Below are 20,176 nucleotides of genomic sequence, written 5' to 3'. Positions count from 1 at the left end.
TGGTTTGGTGCTTACATTTCATTTATGAGTTCTCTTTTGGCACTAAACTCTCCAATTGTTCACTGTTTATAAGGAAGAGCTATCATACAGTTGCCCTTACTTACCTCTCTTGAAAGGGATGAACTGAGGTCTACCAATGAACTTCTCCTTTGCCTAGCTAGCCCCCATCTTCTGGGCTGCTACTTCACTCATCCTGTATTCAGATGTCACGTCTCCACACCATTAGGAGGGACAGTTACAACCCTACTATCTATAAAATAAGAAAATAAAAAAAGGATATTCTTTCTGGCCATCTTTGTCATTCATGTAAACTATGCCCAGTTATCTTACTGTGTTGTATCTCAACTACCACTGTCTGGATTTATTGTTAGAATGTTAGGAACTCTATTTATAGGTTCATAGGTAGGTACTAGGCTATTGGCCCTAGGGCCTATACAAGCCTAGCCAAAAAGGTACCCTGGCTTTCGCCACCCAAGAAAATTATTTTCCTGAGCCCCTGTTAAGCAGAACCACAGAAGTGATCCCCGGGGTGAATTTCCTATTACCCATCCAAACATCAAGATTTTTCTTGAGTGCTAATGAGGAGCTCTGTTTGACATAGATAGGTAGTCTGTTCTAGAGTACGGGAAGTCTCTGGGACAGGAATCTATCCCTCCAGCATGTTCTGTTTATTGTGGTGACAAGGTTTAGGTCCATAGAGCGTGTAGCTCGGAGGGATTGGGATTTCTTTAAGTGGAGCATGTCCAACAGCTCTGGGTTTGACATAGCTTTGTATGTTAGGCAGAGATCGCCTCTGAGTAGGCGATATGCAAAGGAGTAAATCTGGAGTTTTTTGAGGCGGTCTGTGTAAGGCATCTGTTTGAGGCCAGTGATCCTCTTTGTGAGGTATTTTTGCGGCCTTTCCAGTTGTTGTAGATGTCTTGTGAGGTACATACCAAAATTGTACTGTATAATGGGTCTAATGAGTGGTGAGTAGAGGGGAACAATGACCTCTTTTTTTTTCTGGATGAGGAACCTTTTGTGATGAGGTGTGCCACGTAGAAGGATTTCCTGACCACTGTGGCAATGTGATTATCAAAGGAGAGACTACTGTCCATCTGTGTCCCAAGGTCTCTTATCACACTTTCGGTGTTAAGTAGACTACCGCCTATGTGGTAGTTCATGGGTACAGAGTTTTTACCAAAGGGGATGACAATGCACTTTTTGGCATTGAGCTTGAGACCATGTCTTTGACACCAGGCATGTGCCTCAGTGAGGACTTTTGTAGGATGTCCACATCATTAGGAGTTTCGATTATGGCTCCTAGTTTGCAGTCATCTATGAATTTAGTTAGCCAAAGACCTTCTGTGTTAGCCTGTACTTCAGAGAAGTAGATACCAAACAGGAGAGGACCTACGACTGAACCCTGTGGTACTCCACTTGTCACTGGTCTGAAGTCTGATTTGGAGTCTGCTACTTTCAAGGTGTGGGTTCTGTCAGTAAGCCAGATGGCAACCCATCTTGTGACATAGGGATTTATACCTAGTTTAGTGAGCTGATCTATAATTCCAGAGTGAGGGATGGTTTTGAATGCCTTGGCAAGATCTAGATAGGCTTTGTGAACCACCTTACCCTCATCTATGGCTTTGGTGATTACTTCAAAGAAGTCTATCAGGTTTAGGAGACATGATTTGCCTTTTACAAACCCAAACTGTGTGGGGTCCAGAGTTTAGAGATCTCCAATGTCTTTGTTTATGAGTTCCATGATGATACTTCCATGGCCTTGCAGACGAGGCTCATCAGGCTAATGGGGCGGTAGTTCCCAGGGTTTGTTGTGCCCCCCCCCCCCTTTGTGGAGTGGGATAACTGTTGCGGTGCGCCATTCAATGAGCACAAAGCCTGAGGTGAGGCTATGATTGAACATGGTACTTAGGTGGGGTGCCAGTTCATTCTGTAGTTCATGTAGAAGGCAGCCTGGGATGTTGTCAGGTCCCATGGATGCTGTGTTCTTGGCTTTGGAGAGTGAGGTTTTTACCTGTGCAGCCGTGATTACAGAAACGTTGCATTCTTCCGGTATAAAGATGGGCCCTTTAGGGGGTGAGAGGGGGATAAAGGTAGCACTGAATCTATCTGCCAGGATGTTGGCAATATCAGTTGGTTCTGTATATTTAGTGTCATTGTGCTGTAACTCAGAGCAGATCTGAGTGTTGCCATTGAGATTTTTGACATAGCTATAGAATGTTTTGTGGTTGTCTTTAGAATCAGTGGCAATTTTGTTTTCATAACTAGCTTTGGAGGATTTTATGAGGGATCTCAGCTACTTACTGAGCCTGACCAGGGAGTTCCTCCAATCGTGGGATTTTACTCTTTTTTGCAACAGTTTCTTTCTTCTGTTGTAGAGTTTGTTTATGGCAGAAGACCACCAGATTGGCTTCCTTTTCTTGGAGGATAGCATCTTGGTACTGTTAGGGATAGCACGATCCATGCACTGGTGTAAGTGCTTATAAAGTGCATTTGTGTAGGATTCAGCAGTCGTACTTCTATTGTCCATCTGCATGGGTGTCGTGAAGTTTGCCACTTCTGTCTTAAGAAGAGTGAAGTTGGCTTTGGAGAAATTTTTTACGGTTGTTTTCCTAATGGGGGTGGGAGTGGGATGTGGATGTCTAGGGTGATTAGCTTGTGGTCGGATCTGACCAACGAAGAGCTGACCTCTGGTGTGGAACAGCGGTCACCCATGTTGGTGATGACCAGGTCTAGGATATTGCTGCCCCTGGTCGGCGTGTGAATAAGTTGATCCAAGGTGTTGGAATTGATAGTTTCCAGAAAATGTTGAGCAAAAGAGTTGGTACATGAGTAGTTTTCCCAGTTAATGGTAGGGTAGTTGAAATCCCCCATTATTAGAGTGTTGGGTTGTACCTTAATATTTTCCAGTGTATCAGGAAAAGAGGAGTGGGAATCCTGGGGCATGGTGGGGGTCTGTAGCAAGCTACAATCTGGACTGCGGTTTTGCCCAGAGTTGGTTGAACTTGGATAATCTCGAATGCATTATGCCTTTGCCCCAGGCTACGGCTATACAATGCTGACGGATTGCTTCACTTAGACAGGTATCAAATAAAAAAAATAAACAAATAAATCAACACCATTTTTGACAAATTATTATACACCAAGCTAAGTTTAGCTGCCCTGAAAGTATGACCCATTACAATGAAGTTGAGCAAGTATTTTTTTTATATATTTTTAACTGATTATTGCGTAACAGCTTATAGAACACCACACACATACAAAAACATTCAGACTGTCAAAACAAGTGTTAGCATATGAAAGCTGAACTTGTTTACAATGACCAAGGTGTCTATGTTCTTTTCATCCCTGCATTGTTATCATGCCACTTTAGAATATCAAAACCTCCTTAAAGATCTGTTGTTTCATCCTTATCCCAATAAAAAGCTATGACGTTTTCACATAATTTTATTTTTTTCTCTTGTCAAGTCAAATAATCAATGTTATTAGGATTTTAATACACATCCTCCCTAAATTCATGTTTATGGGCATCTTCTACTAACTACCTATAATGGATTTAAGAACAAATGATAAAATCAGTAATACTCTGAGATCTTCCCTCATTTAGCCCTTTACGTTTTCTTCTAAAGCCCAAACTATGGACTCCAAACAGCAAGCTTAACTAGCCTTTGGCAGGATGCCTCCATCTAGCCTGTCTATCCCATATCATCAAAAAATCTGTGCACTTCCTGCCTTCTGCTAGCTACAGCATTTTTTCACCCAATACCCAATTGTTTTTAGATTGAGTCAGAGGTGTGTAGCACCTCAGGTACATAATTCCCATTTGCTGATCATATACAAAAGACCATTTTCTGCGCTGGCACATTTGACATGATGCTTTAGGGTTAAATATGTTGTTAAACAGCATTTTGTTTAAGCCTATCATTTCAGGACATTTTTCCCAGCAGTCAAGAGGTATACTGTTTAGAAACATATATGGTCTGGGGATGAGGGAACTACATTCATAGGGAGGTGTCTACATTAAGCGGTGTTACAAATTTCCTCCCATTGCTCTTTGTAATTTGTTGTTCTAATCTTCTCTCAGAGTCTGATTTTTTTTTTATTGTGTAGCATTTCATATGTCTGACAAATTATGGCTTTCATAACAGCTCTTCTGCATTTGAGTCTACTAATAATGCTATCAGAGCTGGTCTTTCATTTGACCCCCCTCCCACTTGTCTATATTCTGCCAACAATCCCTGATACAGAAGATATTCCTTTTTCCTGCAAGTCAAACCCCTGCTTTGCTTCTTTCCACTCCATCACTTTTACCATCTAGCCAATCTGATCTAAGTGTGACTCTTATTTTTTCAGCTTACCCCAGTTATTTCCTGACATCTCTTGCCAGTTTTTTGTACCCTTAGTAGTGTATCCCTTACACATCCACCCCGCTCCCCCACCATCTTTTTCTACTTTGGTCTATAGCTATCTGCTTGCATGCTATATAGAAGTCTTAATTGTGTAACTTTAAAATATCCCTTAGACCCAGTCAGTCCTAAACCAATCTGTTCAACAAGAAGAATCAGCTTATCTTGCTTTACTCTTGCCCTCGTCCCCTCCAAAATAAATCCCTTCAACTCTTTATTAATTACCTTCCACAACATTTTTTTCTGGCTGATAACAATTTGCCTGACTTATGTACAAGACCAAAAGCACTAAAAACTTTCCCTCCATTTGTATCTTACTGTCCATATCCATTAAGTTACAATCTCTTTTTTTACCCAATATTTTTTTTTGGTTGATCACTTCCCACATCTCCTTAGCTGTAATAACAGTATTTTTTAATCCATATGCCCAAATACTTCATTTTTTCATGCCCCCATTAATTTGTATACCATTGAACTAATTCGTGTGAAGGCATATAATTTACTGCTATACACTTTGCTACACTTTCATTTATTTTAGACCCTTAAAATACCTGAAACTGTCTTAAAATATCTCAGAACATCCTAATGTCAGATTCAAAAGTAAACTACTAGGCTATTTGACCTTGTGGCCAATTTTAAGTCAAGTCAAGTTCCCTCAATGGTGAGAATCAAACCCTGTACCTTGTGTTTAGGAGGTAAGCAATTATGTTAACTCCCACTACCAGGATTTGTCAGTTACAAGATAACATCATCTGCAAGCAAAACTATTTTTTTGAATAACATGCCAATTATATCTATCTTCTTACCTAAAAATTCCAAATAAATAACAAGTAAATGAAGGAAAAAGGGAACATCCGTCTATTAAAAGTTAAGTTATCAGAAAGAACTCCACCCACCTGTATTTTTGCCTCGGCCCTAACATATATTCTCCTTGTTAACTCTATTATACTATTTTGGAATGCAAATGCTATTATTGCCTTGTTCATGAATTCCCAGCAGACACTATCAAATTCTTTCTCTGTATCCAGACCAATCAAAAATAATGGAGCCTTTTAATATCTTGATCCCGCCAGAATCATCATTGTTCATTTAGCATTATCAAATATCTGTCTCCCTTCCACAAAACCACACTGATCCATATCAATCAGCTTTGGTAACAGTTTTGCTATTCTCTTATCTAACACAGACATAAACACTTTGTAACAGAGGTTTACAATCAAACTTGGTCTATAAGAGTAAGGTTCTGTTGGACTATTACCCTTCTTTGGTAATACTGACACTACTGCCTTCTTCCAAAATGTGGGTATTCCCCTGTAAAGCATTATTAAACAGTGCCTTCCAAATCATCAGCCTCCTGCTAGCTTGGAAATTTCTATGGGAATTCCATCTATTCCAGGAAAATTCCTTGTTGGTTGATTATATATCATGTTTATTTGTCCTTTATCTACTGTTAATTGCTGGACTTTAACTTTACTAAGCTTTGGAGTATCTAGTACTTCCACAAAACTCTTACAAATGTGTGTAGTCCTGCTAACCCTTTAACAAAGACACATGAGTAACAAGGCCATAGCTTTGGAAGCCAGGGTCAAAACAAAATTATTTCCCCAGTATAAAGAAGGGGTTAACTTTGATAGTTCAGGCATTTGAACATATATGCATAAAGCACCAAAGTGCCTAGGGGCAATGGGTGAAGTTGTTAACTCATCTGGTCACAGGCAATGCGGTGTATACTTTGTCAAAAATGTCTGCCTCTGACTGTCTGAATTACTGTAAAGATAGGGATGTTCTTTCTGGATGTTTTATGCTTGCACCCAAAGCTTACAAGAAATCTTTAGAAAATGAAGGAGAAAACCACAAGACAGAGCCAATTACTTCACTGAAGAAATAAGCACCTACTTTAATATGTAATTGAGAGGATGCCAAATTAATACTTTTGAAATATCGGGAGACCTTATGATAAGGAAGAATACAACTGTTACTTTACATGACGACATGAGAATCTGATTAACAACTTGGTGGATACCACTACTGTAGAAATTAGCAACATGGGAGTGCTAGATCTAGCTACCATGGCAAAACTGCAAATGAACGTTTATCAAGCAATACACATAGGTATAAGGAAACCCATGGGGCAACCGTATACAGCAAGTTCCCCATGTTCTCCAAGAAAAAAGGGAGAATAAACTTGTTCCAGTTCATGAGAATGGCCTGGGGTCAGTTGTTACCAATGTAACCAACAAACCAAGAACTGAACAATGGAAACAAACCATGAATAAATAAACATACCTCTGGTAGTGGGGAGAAACACAATAGACCAAGAAAGCAATATTCTCCAAAAATTTTAATGAAACTTTAAATGCTTTTGCACTATATTATTGGAACTGCATCAGAACTAAAAGCAACCACATATACAACAAGGTATGGGACCTGACAATATCCCTGGTTGTGTTCTACATGAACTCTAGAGTAAACTGGCACCTCACCTGTGTGCCCTGTTCAATCACAGCCTCACCTCAGGCTTTGTCCCTACTGAATGGTGCACTGCTACAGTCATCCCGCTACACAAAGGATGAGCGACTACAGACCCCAGGAACTATCACCCCATTAGCCTGACGAGTCTGATATGCAAAGCTATGGAACGCATCATCATGGACCTAATAAACAAGGACATAGGAATCTCCAAATTCTACATCCTACCCAGTTTGGTTTTGTGAAGGGTAGATCATGCTTGCTCAACTTGGTCAACTTCTTTAAGTCAGTCACCAGAGCTCTGGATGAAGGCAAGGTGGTTCATACAGCTTACCTTGATCTGGCCAAGGCCTTTGATACCACTGCCCACTCAGGAATCATAAAAAACTCACTAAGCTAGGCATCAACCCCTATATCAATATGTGGGTTGCAAACTGGCTCACAGACAGAACCCACAGTATGAAAGTAGCTGACTCCAAGTCAGACTGCTGACCAGTCACAAGTGGAGTCCCACAGGGTATGGTCCTGGGTCCTCTCCTCTTTGGTATCTACTTCTCTGAAGTCCAGGTCAATGCGGAGGGTCTCTGGCTGACAATGTTTGCAGACGACTGCAAGTTGGGAGCTATTATTAACTCTCCAAGCGATGTTGACATCCTACAGAAAGGCCTCACTGAGACCAACAAATGGTGTCAGATACATATGTGGCCTTAAGCTCAATGCCAAAAAATGTATTGTCATCCCCTTTGGGAAAAACCCAGCTCCCATAAATTACCACATCGATGGTGGTCCACTGAACACAGAAGGAGTTATAAGAGATCTGGGAACAAAGGTCGACAGCAACCTCTCTTTTGACCATCACATTGCCACTGTGGTCAGAAAGTCCTTTTATGTAGCACATCTCATTACTAAGGGTTTTGCATCCAGGAAGAAATAGGTCATTGTCTCCCTCTACTCTTCCCTCATTAGGCCAATCATCGAGTGCAATGCCCCATTTGGCATGCACCTGACCAGACACCTGCAACAACTGGGGAGGCCGCAAAAGTACCTCACAAAGAGGATCCTAGGCCTTAAACACTTGTCCTATATGGACAGACTCAAAAAACTCCAACTATTCTCTGTCTCATATCGCCTACTTAGAGGCGATCTCTGCTTGACTTGCAAAGCCATGTCTGACCCAGCTCTGTTAGAAATGCTAAATCTAAAGAAATCCCAATCCCTCTGCACCACATGCTCCAAAGACCTCAACCTCATTACCACAATCAACAGAACATGCTGGAGGGACAGGTTCATAACACAGAGACTGCCCATGCTATGGAATAGACTTCCCATACATGTCAAGCAGAAAGAGGAAATTCACCCCCGGGATTACTCCAGTGGCTCTGCTCTACAGAGGCACTGGGAACTAAGGTCGCGTGGCACAATGCCAGGGTAATCTTATGGGCTAGGCTTGTAAAGGCTCCAGGGCCATTAGCCTAGTAGACACCTATGAACCTATGAATAACCATGTTACATAATACCACTGTGACACCAGAGAAATACTGTCAGCTCAGCTATCTGGAATTTTGTAAATAATTATATGTCACTTGACAATATTAATATGATTTGTATAGAGATGTGACACTGCCAGCCCATATGTCTGGAATTTTGTAAATAATCATATGTCATTTGTGAACAGTGATAGGACTCATATGCTTGTCTTACAAATGTAAGAGAACTGTATGTTATGTATTGAGCTTCAAAAATGTAACCGTATTGTACCCTACTGGGAAAGAACAGAAATGGATGTAAACTACATGCCTGTGCAAATGTATGTTTTAATCGTAGAATCTGGAACATACTGAGGTAACATACAAAACTTTAAGAAAATAAGTTGAAATTAAGTGTTTTATGAAGTGCTATAAAAAAGTTAGTGCCGGTGCAGCAAGCAGACACAATGTCTAGAGCTAGGGATTTTCCTATTGTCTTGAAACAGAAATAATTACTAGGTTTCAAATGTAAAGTGTTTTCATTACTCTGTTACTTCCTAGCAGCTGCACATCTGAGAGACAAGTATTTTTGACACAGAGATGTTGGTTTCTGTTAGCCTGGGAACAGAAGCAGGTGACAAAGAGTAATGTCATCCAGATGACCCAGCAGTAATGGTTTGATATTAATCTGGGAACTCTGATCTCAGAGAATGTGCATTTTGTATTTGTCTTTGGACCAGGAAACATCCCAATCATCAGCACTTCCACCTGCGTCTTGCTAATAGTAAGTAACCAGGGTACAGAAATCTCTCTTAGATATACAGACCAGAATACAGTAAAGCTTAGTTTAGATGTTTTCTGTATTTATTTGAGACTGTCCTGCAATGTTGTTTTAAAATATTTCCTGTGATTCTGAACTCTGTAGTCACTGTACTGAGTTACTGAATATTGTCTTGTTCTTTTATTATTTATTAAATATATTTAAACATTTTAATTGTGGCTGGTTTGTTTAGAGATATTTAAGCTCTTAAAGTACTTGCATATGTATTTGGTGACACTGTAAAGGCCACTCCAATAGCCTTGCAAGTCTTGGTCACACTTACCATTTTAGCATTACACAGTAAGATTTGTCATCCTTGGTAAGGGTCTTATAGTAGCTGATAAAGAGCTGGTTGGTGGTAGTGATAACTAACTTTTAGTCTGAGCAGAAGGCGGCATAGCTAGTAAACCTGTGCCAGCCTTTCTCAGGAGTGTGTGTGTGTTTGTATATAAATCAAATCTCACAGTATGTGTGGCAGCTACTTGAGGAGGGACACGAAGCACTGGTTGGACAGAGAGGGTGGTGGAAATTTTAGCTTGACCGCTCGGCTGAGATCTTAACCCTATAGCTTGGCCAGTGGGGAGTCTTATTGAGGATCTGGAGAGAGAGGGAGAGACCAGCCCCAGACTGACTGTGATCTCTGTGTGCTCTTAAGGGAAACTGTACTTTACTGTGTGTGTACTTGTCATCCTCACAATGTGTACGTCCCTCACTGGTGCTAGTGGTGAGGATTGAGGGTCCTTGATTACTGGGCCAGTGTAGGGGTGTCACAACCACATCAACCAATCACAGATTAAAATTAATGAACAACTAGAAACAGTGTAATGTGTTAATCTTACAATAGAATTAATTGAACAGGATTCATTTATTCCAGGGTGGTTACTTGCATTAAGCAAAACCTGCCATTTAAATTCACAAACCTCCAGATGTTCTTTAGTTAACCACCCCTGTAAACCTTGTTTCACCTGCTCAATAATTAAAAATATAAAATAGTCATTAATGACTTGTGCAATATGCTTGTATAATGGTATAATGCATTGGTATCCTTTTTTCTTGATTTCAAAGAGGTGTTCATATACACATTCATTAAACTTACCTGGACACACAAAAAGCTGCACATAACTGGCGTTGGGCTAGATAAACTTAAAGAATAAATACACACACCTGTGGTAGTGGGGAGAAACACAACAGACCAAGACAGCAATATTCTACAAAAACTTTAATAAAACTTTAAGTGTTTCCTTAGGAGAGGTTATCCCTGCGAATTTCTGGCTGATATAAGAGATGAAGCTATGGTTAAAATAGTGAGGGGGGTTTTATGTTCCTATTTTAAATGTCACTCCCATTTTGGGGGATAATCCCCAGTACTGAAATTGACAATAACAAGAATGTGGGTTTTGTTAGTAAAAAGATCGAATTAACACCAACAGTTAATTGGACGATATCCAAGACTCTGGGCTGATGTGAATTCCACACATAATTGAATTTATTGAAGAAGTGGAGAGCTTTCATCCAACCAACTAGGACTTCTTCAGAACTAAAACAAATTAGTAAACCTCTCTTAAAATGTCCAAAAGTTTATAGAATTAACCAGTTTATTGGTTTTTGTTTTGCAAGAACACATGCTCTTTGGGAGAGTAAAAATGATCAAATTCATTTCTACCTTTATGTTAGACAGTGGTGCAATTTTGGAATGCATTAATAAAGAAAATAGGTTTATTACAACTGATATTGAGCTTAAGAGTCAATTGGGGAGCTCCAGATTGTTGTTAGAAGGGAGAGAACTTTTAAAAATTTCTAAAACATTTTTTAGAGTCTCAAAAAGCACATAAGGCCCTAACTTCACAAAAGTTAGTGATGTTTAAGTGCGGGAGGTGTTCCCAATGCCCCAATATATTAACAGGGGATAATTTTCATATAAATGAAGCAATTTACATGGGCATTACACATTACTCTAGGGGGGTGGTCTATCTAGCCCAATAAATCCCGTTCAATCAATTGCATTGTAAGATTAAAGCATTACACTGTTTCTAATTGTTAATTAATTTTAATCTATGATTGGTTGATGTGGTATTATGTGATATGGTTAGTGGTATATAACTTTGGTGTATATGTGGTTGCTTTTAGTTCTGATGAAGTTCCAATAATACGGAATGAAGGCACTTAATGTTTCATTAAAATCTGTGGAGAATATTGCTGGCCTGGTCTATTGTGTTTCTCCCCACTTCCACAGGTGTTTGTATTTATTCCAATGTAACCACAATGGAAATGTATAGTCCAGATGGCCAGAGGAACAGAGTATGAAAAAGCTAACAGAGGTAGCAGCATAGTAACTATGGGATTTCTTGAAACTGCAGCTGTTCCAGAAAAAGGCCTGTACCCTATCCTGTTAAAGGGTAGACAATCCATTGCTAAGATGGATACTGCATTGCAAATAAGTATTGTTAAGTCTGTAGTTGGCAGAAAGGAGCATTACTTACCTAAGCAGTCCACCTTTTCAGATACCACTGCCAGAGTTCACCTGGACTGTGAAAGGGTGCAGAGAGACAGGCATCATAGTAGATATTATAACAGGTAATCATGATGATGACACAGTACATTGTGTACATGAAAATACATACAGCCAGGCATGGAAACAATTGTGTGCGGAATGTTTCAGGCAAAGCTCACATCTCCAGTAAAGACTAGTGATATGATGACTTCAAGGGAAGAAATAGACAGTGGCAAAAAGTTTCAGCTTGTGTTACAGATGACAAAAGACGGTGGACTTCCTCTGGAAGGGGTTATTTCAGGGAAACGAAGGTTAGTCACAATGAGCCTGAAAAACTCTAGCTTCCACTGGACGGGGAACTGGGAATGCTCAAAATGAGAGTACTGAGAGGCACAGCTCTCAGATCCTACCTTCCAAAACTTGAGGAAGGTAACGAAGGAGGTCCTTGATTCTCACTACCATGGAGATTCTGTATACTGGGACAAGGGTACACTGTATAGGGAATGGACTGCATACCTAGAAGGAGAAGTGTATACTGGGACAAGGGTACACTGTATAGGGAATGGACTGCATACCTAGAAGGAGAAGTGTATACTGGGACAAGGATACACTGTATAGGAATGGACTGCATACCTAGAAGGAGAAGTGTATACTGGGACAAGGGTACACTGTATAGGGAATGGACTGCATACCTAGAAGGAGAAGTGTATACTGGGACAAGGGTACACTGTATAGGGAATGGACTGCATACCTAGAAGGAGAAGTGTATACTGGGACAAGGGTACACTGTATAGGAATGGACTGCATACCTAGAAGGAGAAGTGTATACTGGGACAAGGGTACACTGTATAGGGAATGGACTGCATACCTAGAAGGAGAAGTGTATACTGGGACAAGGGTACACTGTATAGGGAATGGACTGCATACCTAGAAGGAGAAGTGTATACTGGGACAAGGGTACACTGTATAGGGAATGGACTGCATACCTAGAAGAAGTGTATACTGGGGCAAGGGTACACTGTATAGGGAATGGACTGCATACCTAGAAGGAGAAGTGTATACTGGGACAAGGGTACACTGTATAGGGAATGGACTGCATACCTAGAAGGAGAAGTGTATAATGGGAAAAGGGTACACTGTATAGGGAATGGACTGCATACCTAGAAGGAGAAGTGTATAACTGGGACAAGGGTACACTGTATAGGGAATGGACTGCATACCTAGAAGGAGAAGTGTATACTGGGACAAGGGTACACTGTATACGGAATGGACTGCATACCTAGAAGGAGAAGTGTATACTGGGACAAGGGTACACTGTATAGGGAATGGACTGCATACCTAGAAGGAGAAGTGTATACTGGGACAAGGGTACACTGTATAGGGAATGGACTGCATACCTAGAAGGAGAAGTGTACACTGGGACAAGGGTACACTGTATAGGGATTGGACAGCATACCTAGAAGAAGAAGTGTATACTGGGACAAGGGTACACTGTATAGGGAATGGACTGCATACCTAGAAGGAGAAGTGATATGGAGATTCTGTATACTGGCACAAGGGTACACTGTATAGGGAATGGACTGCATACCTAGAAGGAGAGGTGTATACTGGGACAAGGGTACACTGTACAGGGAATGGACTGCATACCTAGAAGGAGAAGTGTATACTGGGACAAGGGTACACTGTATAGGGAATGGACTGCATACCTAGAAGGAGAAGTGTATACTGGGACAAGGGTACACTGTATAGGGAATGGACTGCATACCTAGAAGGAGAAGTGTATACTGGGACAAGGGTACACTGTATAGGGAATGGACTGCATACCTAGAAGGAGAAGTGTATACTGGGACAAGGGTACACTGTATAGGGAATGGACTGCATACCTAGAAGGAGAAGTGATACAGCAGTGGACAGTTGCAATGCTCAGTTGTAAGGCACTTCTGATCACACCACATGATATTCTGGTCACAGTCAATGATATTCCTTCTTCAGGCCACTTGGGCAAAGAGTGTCCTAAAAATGCTTATGAAAATTGTTATTGCCCTGGCATTGCCAAAAGTTTGGCAAAGTGAGGTTTTTTTTGTGCCACTGCCTGTAATTCAGGAGTCATTTCAGAGAGTAGTCATGGGTATTGTGGAACTTCTTAATACCCTAAACACCACAGACAAAAAACATTCCTTAGTGGTGCTAGAGGCTTTTCCCTCTGCTAAGGTAGAAAATGGTTTGTTACAAACTTTGAGCAGAACAGGTTCCTACAGAAAATACTGAAGGACAGAGGGACTAAGTTCTTGTCAGACCTACTGACTTCTTTGTGGAACTGTTGTGCATCAAAGCACTTAAAAATAAAACCCTACCATGCACAAACTAGTGGTTGGGTACAGAGGTTTATCGCTACTCTCAAGAGATTTGCAGACCAGAATAGGTGTGAACCAGACACATACCTGCCCCATCTCCTCTTACATACACAGAGATGCACCAAAAATCCAGAGTTTTTTTACCATATAAATTATTTTATAATCATAGTCTGAAGCAGGCCCTAAATGCAATTTATGAGTGTAGGGCAGTGAATGTGATTCCCACAAGGATTCTGTGTGCAGTCTGTGTGGAATTTCAGGAGTATGATTAGGGAGCTCCTAAAGATGTCAGAACTATATTTATACTGGTTGATCATGTTAAATCCATGTCACAGGTTACAGTGAGATATAATCTCTTCTGGATCAATGCTGCAGATGCTGATAATGTAGATGGCTTCAACTGAGAATCCTTTTGTCATAGTAGAACAATGAGAATAAACTCCATGACTGCTGAGATGTAAGAAGGCAAGACAATCTTAAGGTATAAGGAAAGGCAGAAGGACTAAAGCTGAGTCAGAGAATACAGAGGATGTCCAACAGAGTTTAGCAGATAGAAAAAAGTGAAACAGATGTCCTTCCTTTTGTGTTTACAGGCTGTCAGTCATTAAGGATGTACTCAGAGAATAGGCAGTTATCAACAGAAAACTGCTCTGGATTTTGTCATGGATGAGACACTTGGTAGCCGGGAATTTTTAATTTAATACCTGCTTGACGGTTCTTGTACACTAAATTCACCCTTGCTTTTTAATTTCTCCAAGTCTTTTGGGTTTCTAATACCATGACAGGAATGGACCCCATTCCTAAGTCAAAGTCTGATTAAAGTTCATGAAATTAGTATTGTTTCACTCTTTGATATCAGCCAGTAGTGCTCTTTGCAGCACCCGCAGTGTGACCAGTAATGACTCCTTCTGAAATTCGCATGGAGTTAAATGGATTGGTAACATATCCAAATATGATTGTAAATTCTTTTTTATAAGACCTGTTGCTCCTACTACTACTGGAACTGTCTGGGTATCTTTCTTTCACATTGCTCTCGTTTCTGCCTGCAGATCCTGGTATTTTATTACTTTGTGTCTCTCTGTACGCAAGACTCTATAATCACTGGATGTGGTGATTTCAATGATCAATGTTACTTTTGTCTTCTTTTCTTGGACCACTACATCCAGTTTTCTAGCACCTATCTTTTGGACTGTTGGTAATGGGTGATCCCATGTGATATAAACTTCATCATTTTGTATGATGCTTTGTGGCTCATGTTTCCAGTGTTATTCAGCCACTTCAGTACTACAATGTTTGCACAATCCCCAGTGCAAGAGACTCGCCACATTATTATGCCTTCTAGTATACAGTCCTTCTGCCATTAGTGTGTTGCAGCCAGCAACAAGGTGTGTGACTGTTTCCAATACTGTTTTACAAAACCTACATTTGTCTGTTTCTCCCACATGTTCAATGGACTTTGTAAACCAGCGTGTACGTAGTCCACTATCTTGGGCTGCCAATATTAACCTTTCATTTCTTGGTTTGAATTCGCCTCTCCTTAACCATTCCTGCGTTCGTTCCTGATCAACATGATACTCTTCTGGAAGTTTTCTATATGTACAACTATATTTATGTTTTTTCCAAATTTCTTGCCTTCTCATCTGGTCCTTCACCTTATATTCTTTCTTTTGTTTTTTTTTTTTTGATAAATTCAGTTGCTGCCTGATTTTTATTTACTTCTGGTTTGATTCCCAGTCCTGATTGACGTTGATATGCTTCTGCTAAATTAAGCAGAGAAGTCATCTTAGATTTATTCTCCTCATGTTTCAAAACTTTCACTACATTTGGATCTTGTGAGGTCAGTAGATATGTGTGGAGTCCCATGACTGCAGATCTATAAATGTAATAAATTTCAAGGAGGCCCATCCCTCCTTCAGAATGGGGAATATATAATCTTGGTATACACTGATTTTTATAAATCATTTGGTGAGCATGAAGCATCCTTCTTGTTCTAATATCTAACCTATCCAATACTTTTTGGGGCCAGTCAATCACTCCAAAACTGTACATTAGGACAGGAAGAGCAAACTGATTTATAGCTTGGATCTTGTTCCTAGATGTCAATGCTGTTCTCAGGATTAAGTTAAGTCTTCTGAAGTATTCTTTGCTGAGTTTTATTTGCATTTGTTCATGTTTTATTACTAATCCTTCATCAATTCCCAAATATTTATACACCCCTGTTGCTCAAGTTCTTTTATATCGCATTCTTGTCCCAAACTGATGTTTTCCTGGTGCTGCAGTTTTCCTTTTTTAAAGGTTGCTTTTGCACATTTATCAGGACCAAATCACATTCTAATAGCATGTGAAAATGTTTTGACAACCTGCAGCTGTGCTTTCAGTTCCTCATCTGATGAGCTATAGCTTTAAATCATCGACAAAGAGAAGATGAGAAGTCATTAGACTTTGCTGTTTTATAGAAGCCAAATTACAGCCATGGCCAGCCACTCTCGAATATCCCCTTTTGAATTTTTATCCCTGGGATAATCTGTCCTTTATCATGGCTTAATTGCAAAATGGTCTGCCATTGTTTCATAGTTAATGTAATATAGTCAATCAATGTAGGGTGTATCTTATACATTTTTAATCACTCTTTTATCTTTGAATGTGGGACACTATCAAATGCTTTTTTGTAGTCAAACCACGCCGTATGTAGATTCTTCCCCGTTTTACAGTTTTCCACTATAACTTTATTTAACACCAAATGATCCTTTGTTCCATATGACTTTCATTTATTGCCCTTTTGTTCTACTGCCATAATTGAGTTTTCTTCTAAATGACTATAAACTCCGTCAGTGTCAGTTTCCGTGTATAGTTTATACATCGTTGGAAGGCAAGTTACTGGTCTATAATTTTTAGGGTAGCTTGAAGGTTCACTCTTAATTGTTTTGCCTGTTTTTAGCCAGTGTGGTGTCTGTTTGGGGTGCGCTTATAAATAGTTCTTACTCATGGCTAAATCCTCATGCAAAGAAGTTAATACTTTAAACCAAAAGTTTGGTACTGCATCTGGGCCTGGGGTTTTCCAATTAGAGGCTTTTCTTAACTTTGTTTCAATCTCACTAGCTGTTACTTCATCCCATGTCATATCCTGTACCTTTAAACTTCTTATTCTTTCTTTTACTTCTTTTATCCATTTAGTGTCTTTGTTATGTTCCACAGGATCTTCATAAATATTTCTCCAAAATGTATCTGCTTCCTCTTTTTTTGGCGGTCTTTCAATTCCTTTTACCTTATTTCCCAATTCTCTATAAAACTTTTTTGGGTCATCAATAAATTGCTTATTTTGTACGTTTCCCTTATATTTATCTGTGTATCTTATAAGTTTTTCCACCTGTGCTGAGATTTTTAGTTTGTTATTTGCGATAGTGCATGACAGATCCTGGTCTATTCTAATACTGTGCATTGCTTTAATCACATCTATCTTTTTTAGTATTCTTGTTGATCTGTTCCCTCTTCTATATTCTTCTAACAGTGACACTTCTTGTCTTAATTCCTTTATAGTTTTCTCTATTCAATACTTCCACGATGGTATTCGATTTCTCCCCTTCCTTTCCTTCACTGCCCTGTGATCTTGTGAATGAACTTTATTAGTTATTAATTTAGCAACACAGTACTATATCCTGTTTACTTGCTAGCTGAGTATGTAGCTTTAAATGCAGGACTTGGCTTCATGACTTGTTTTCAATTTAGGGTGGGGTTTTGGTTATAAAAGCTTAGCTGCTCTAAATGCAATGGTTCTGATGATGTCTTTCACTTGTAAGATGAAAACCCTACACCTGTTTGACTTTTTACAACAGCAGTTTGTTTTTAAACTTTTTTAAGCTGCAAGACAATAAACACTTTGTGGATATAATTTTACTTCTGGATTACCTATTGGGTTTGCTACCTTCTTGTCTTTTACTACTGTTTACTTCTGTTATATCACATGGATCTCTATGGACAGTCCTAATTACTGCATTCATTTGTTTTATCAGACTTCTTACTTTTTGGGTTTTATTGACCTTCTGCAGTTTATTTCTCTCATTGATCTTAATATATCTAGCCATGTCTCCATTAAATCCAGCAACTCTTCTCTTAGCTCATTTTCTTCCAAACTGAGAGCACATCCCTTGCTTTCCGTTTCCTGCAAGCATTCTATAGACAGCTCGAAAGCATCTTTCTGTGGCACATTCTCTTCAATTTCATCCTGTGTCATCTGTTGCTCTGTCATATGGGAACTCAGTGGCCTATCACTCCTCAACATTGATTGCAACAGAGTTTCCACAGTTTCCTGTTCCTTCCCTTGCTGTCTAGCTTCAAGTGAACATTTATACTGGTTTCCTGTGGAAGCCTCCAAAATATCTTGATATGGCACCTGACCAATTGCTTCCTGTTCCACTTGTTTCCCCTTAATTTGGATATCCATTGCTCTATCCTGCTGCAGTGCTTTCTGCATTCAGTTTTCTACACTGAATCCTTCTCTTTGCAGCTGTTCCATAACCTCAATTTTTATTTATTTGACTTCTCCATTACTGATCTCTTTTTCTACTTTTCCTCTTAGTCTTATTTTTTGTATTGTAAAGTTTTCCATATCCGGATTCCTTTGCCTATTTTTCTTCAAATATCTTTGGTGTTGCTCTTTTTATATTGGTTAGTTTTGCTTTCTCCTTTGCATAAATATTACACCATATTAAATCTCTTTTCCTTTCCCCTGTCCATATTTCTTCTTCACATGTCTCCTGATCTTCTTGCTTTTCCTTATCCTGGGGACTCACTCAAGCATACTGTGATGTAGTCTGTTTTAGACCTTCTACATTAAATCCTTCACTTCACAGGCACTTCATAACTTCAACTTCTATTTCTTTAACTTCTCCTTTACTAATCGTCTTTTCGACATTAAATCTTTGTGCTTTTAGTCTTTTTATTGTGAAATGTTTCATATCTGAATGCCTTTGCCTGTATTTTTCTTCAAATATATCTGAGACTACCTTCGGTATATTAATTAACTTGGCTTTCTCCTTTGCATAAATATTGCACCATATCAAATCTCTCTTTCTTTCCCATGTCCATATTTCTTTTTTATATTTTTCAAATATCTCTAGGTTTTGTTGCTTATATTTTCTCACCTCCTCAGATGCTTCTTTTTCCAAACAGATCAACGTTTATTGAGCTATATACTGTTTTTCAAAAATCTGTTGTATTAATGAACGCAAATTTTTATTTGAAGCTTCTGAGAGGTTTTCCTGCAGAAGTATTTTTCTTTCCTCTAAATTCTGTCTTAATCATTCTGTATATCTTGTGTCTGGAAATTCTGGGCTTTTTACATAATAGTAACAATACATAATTTCTTTCTTATCCTCAATAGTCCACTCTATCACCTTTATGGCTCTTGTTTGGCATATCAATTTTGGTGATTTCTGTGGACTGTTACTTCCTTCTACAACAGGGTGGGGGGCATCCTCCCCCTGAGCATGGCCCCATTGTAGGAATGTTTCCATATTTTGAGGATTCTACACTGTCATTTTTTCCAGTCCTAGCACCAGTGCACCTACCAGGAATGGGCACTTTTTTATCCTGGGTCTTCTGCACCCAGCTATCTTTTTTGTTTTTGACTTATTTCTGTCCATGATATATGCTATATAAATACAGTCTATATATCAGTGTCGCCTTGGTGAGATTTTGTGAAAAAAGAGTCCGCCTCGTGAAGATACTCACCAAGACTTGAGGATGAGTTCAATTTCAGCACTACTACTCTCCTTTGCTTGCTGACTTTTCATCTCTCTCTACTGAACCCCTACATTCACCCTAGTCTTTGTGGGCTAGGTCATGGATGGAAAAGAACTGGGAATGATCCAGTCGAATAACCAGTTAACAAATAAATAAACAAACAAGCAAATGAATGACACTGTCTTAAAGAAGAGAAATGAAATTGACAGAAATCAACATAATGGAAGTAATATGTAAGTTTCTAAAAAAAAGATTAAATGTACCAGTACAAGGTTTCCTTGGGTTTTGCAAGGGTAGAGAGTAAAGTGAAATGGTGGTACTTACGATGTTGCTAGCATCACTATATCGTAATATAGGTATAATATTGTTATGCATTCATGAATAAGGGGCATTCTAAAGTACAGTACTGGAGAATAATGATGAAATTG

The 20,176-nt window shown here is 39.4% G+C and overlaps 1 protein-coding gene across 1 annotated transcript in view; it reads right to left on the bottom strand.

Moving 5' to 3' along the window:
- NGLY1 (N-glycanase 1) overlaps positions 1-20,176 on the bottom strand; it is a 714,901-nt gene that overhangs the window by 99,761 nt on the left and 594,964 nt on the right. The window lies entirely within an intron of this gene.

The sequence above is a fragment of the Protopterus annectens genome, chromosome 3.part0 (genome assembly GCF_019279795.1).
Source record: "Protopterus annectens isolate FY-2018-M chromosome 3.part0, PAN1.0, whole genome shotgun sequence".
In the NCBI taxonomy this organism is placed as follows: Eukaryota; Metazoa; Chordata; order Ceratodontiformes; family Protopteridae; genus Protopterus; species Protopterus annectens.
This window is presented reverse-complemented; position numbering and strand designations above follow the sequence as displayed.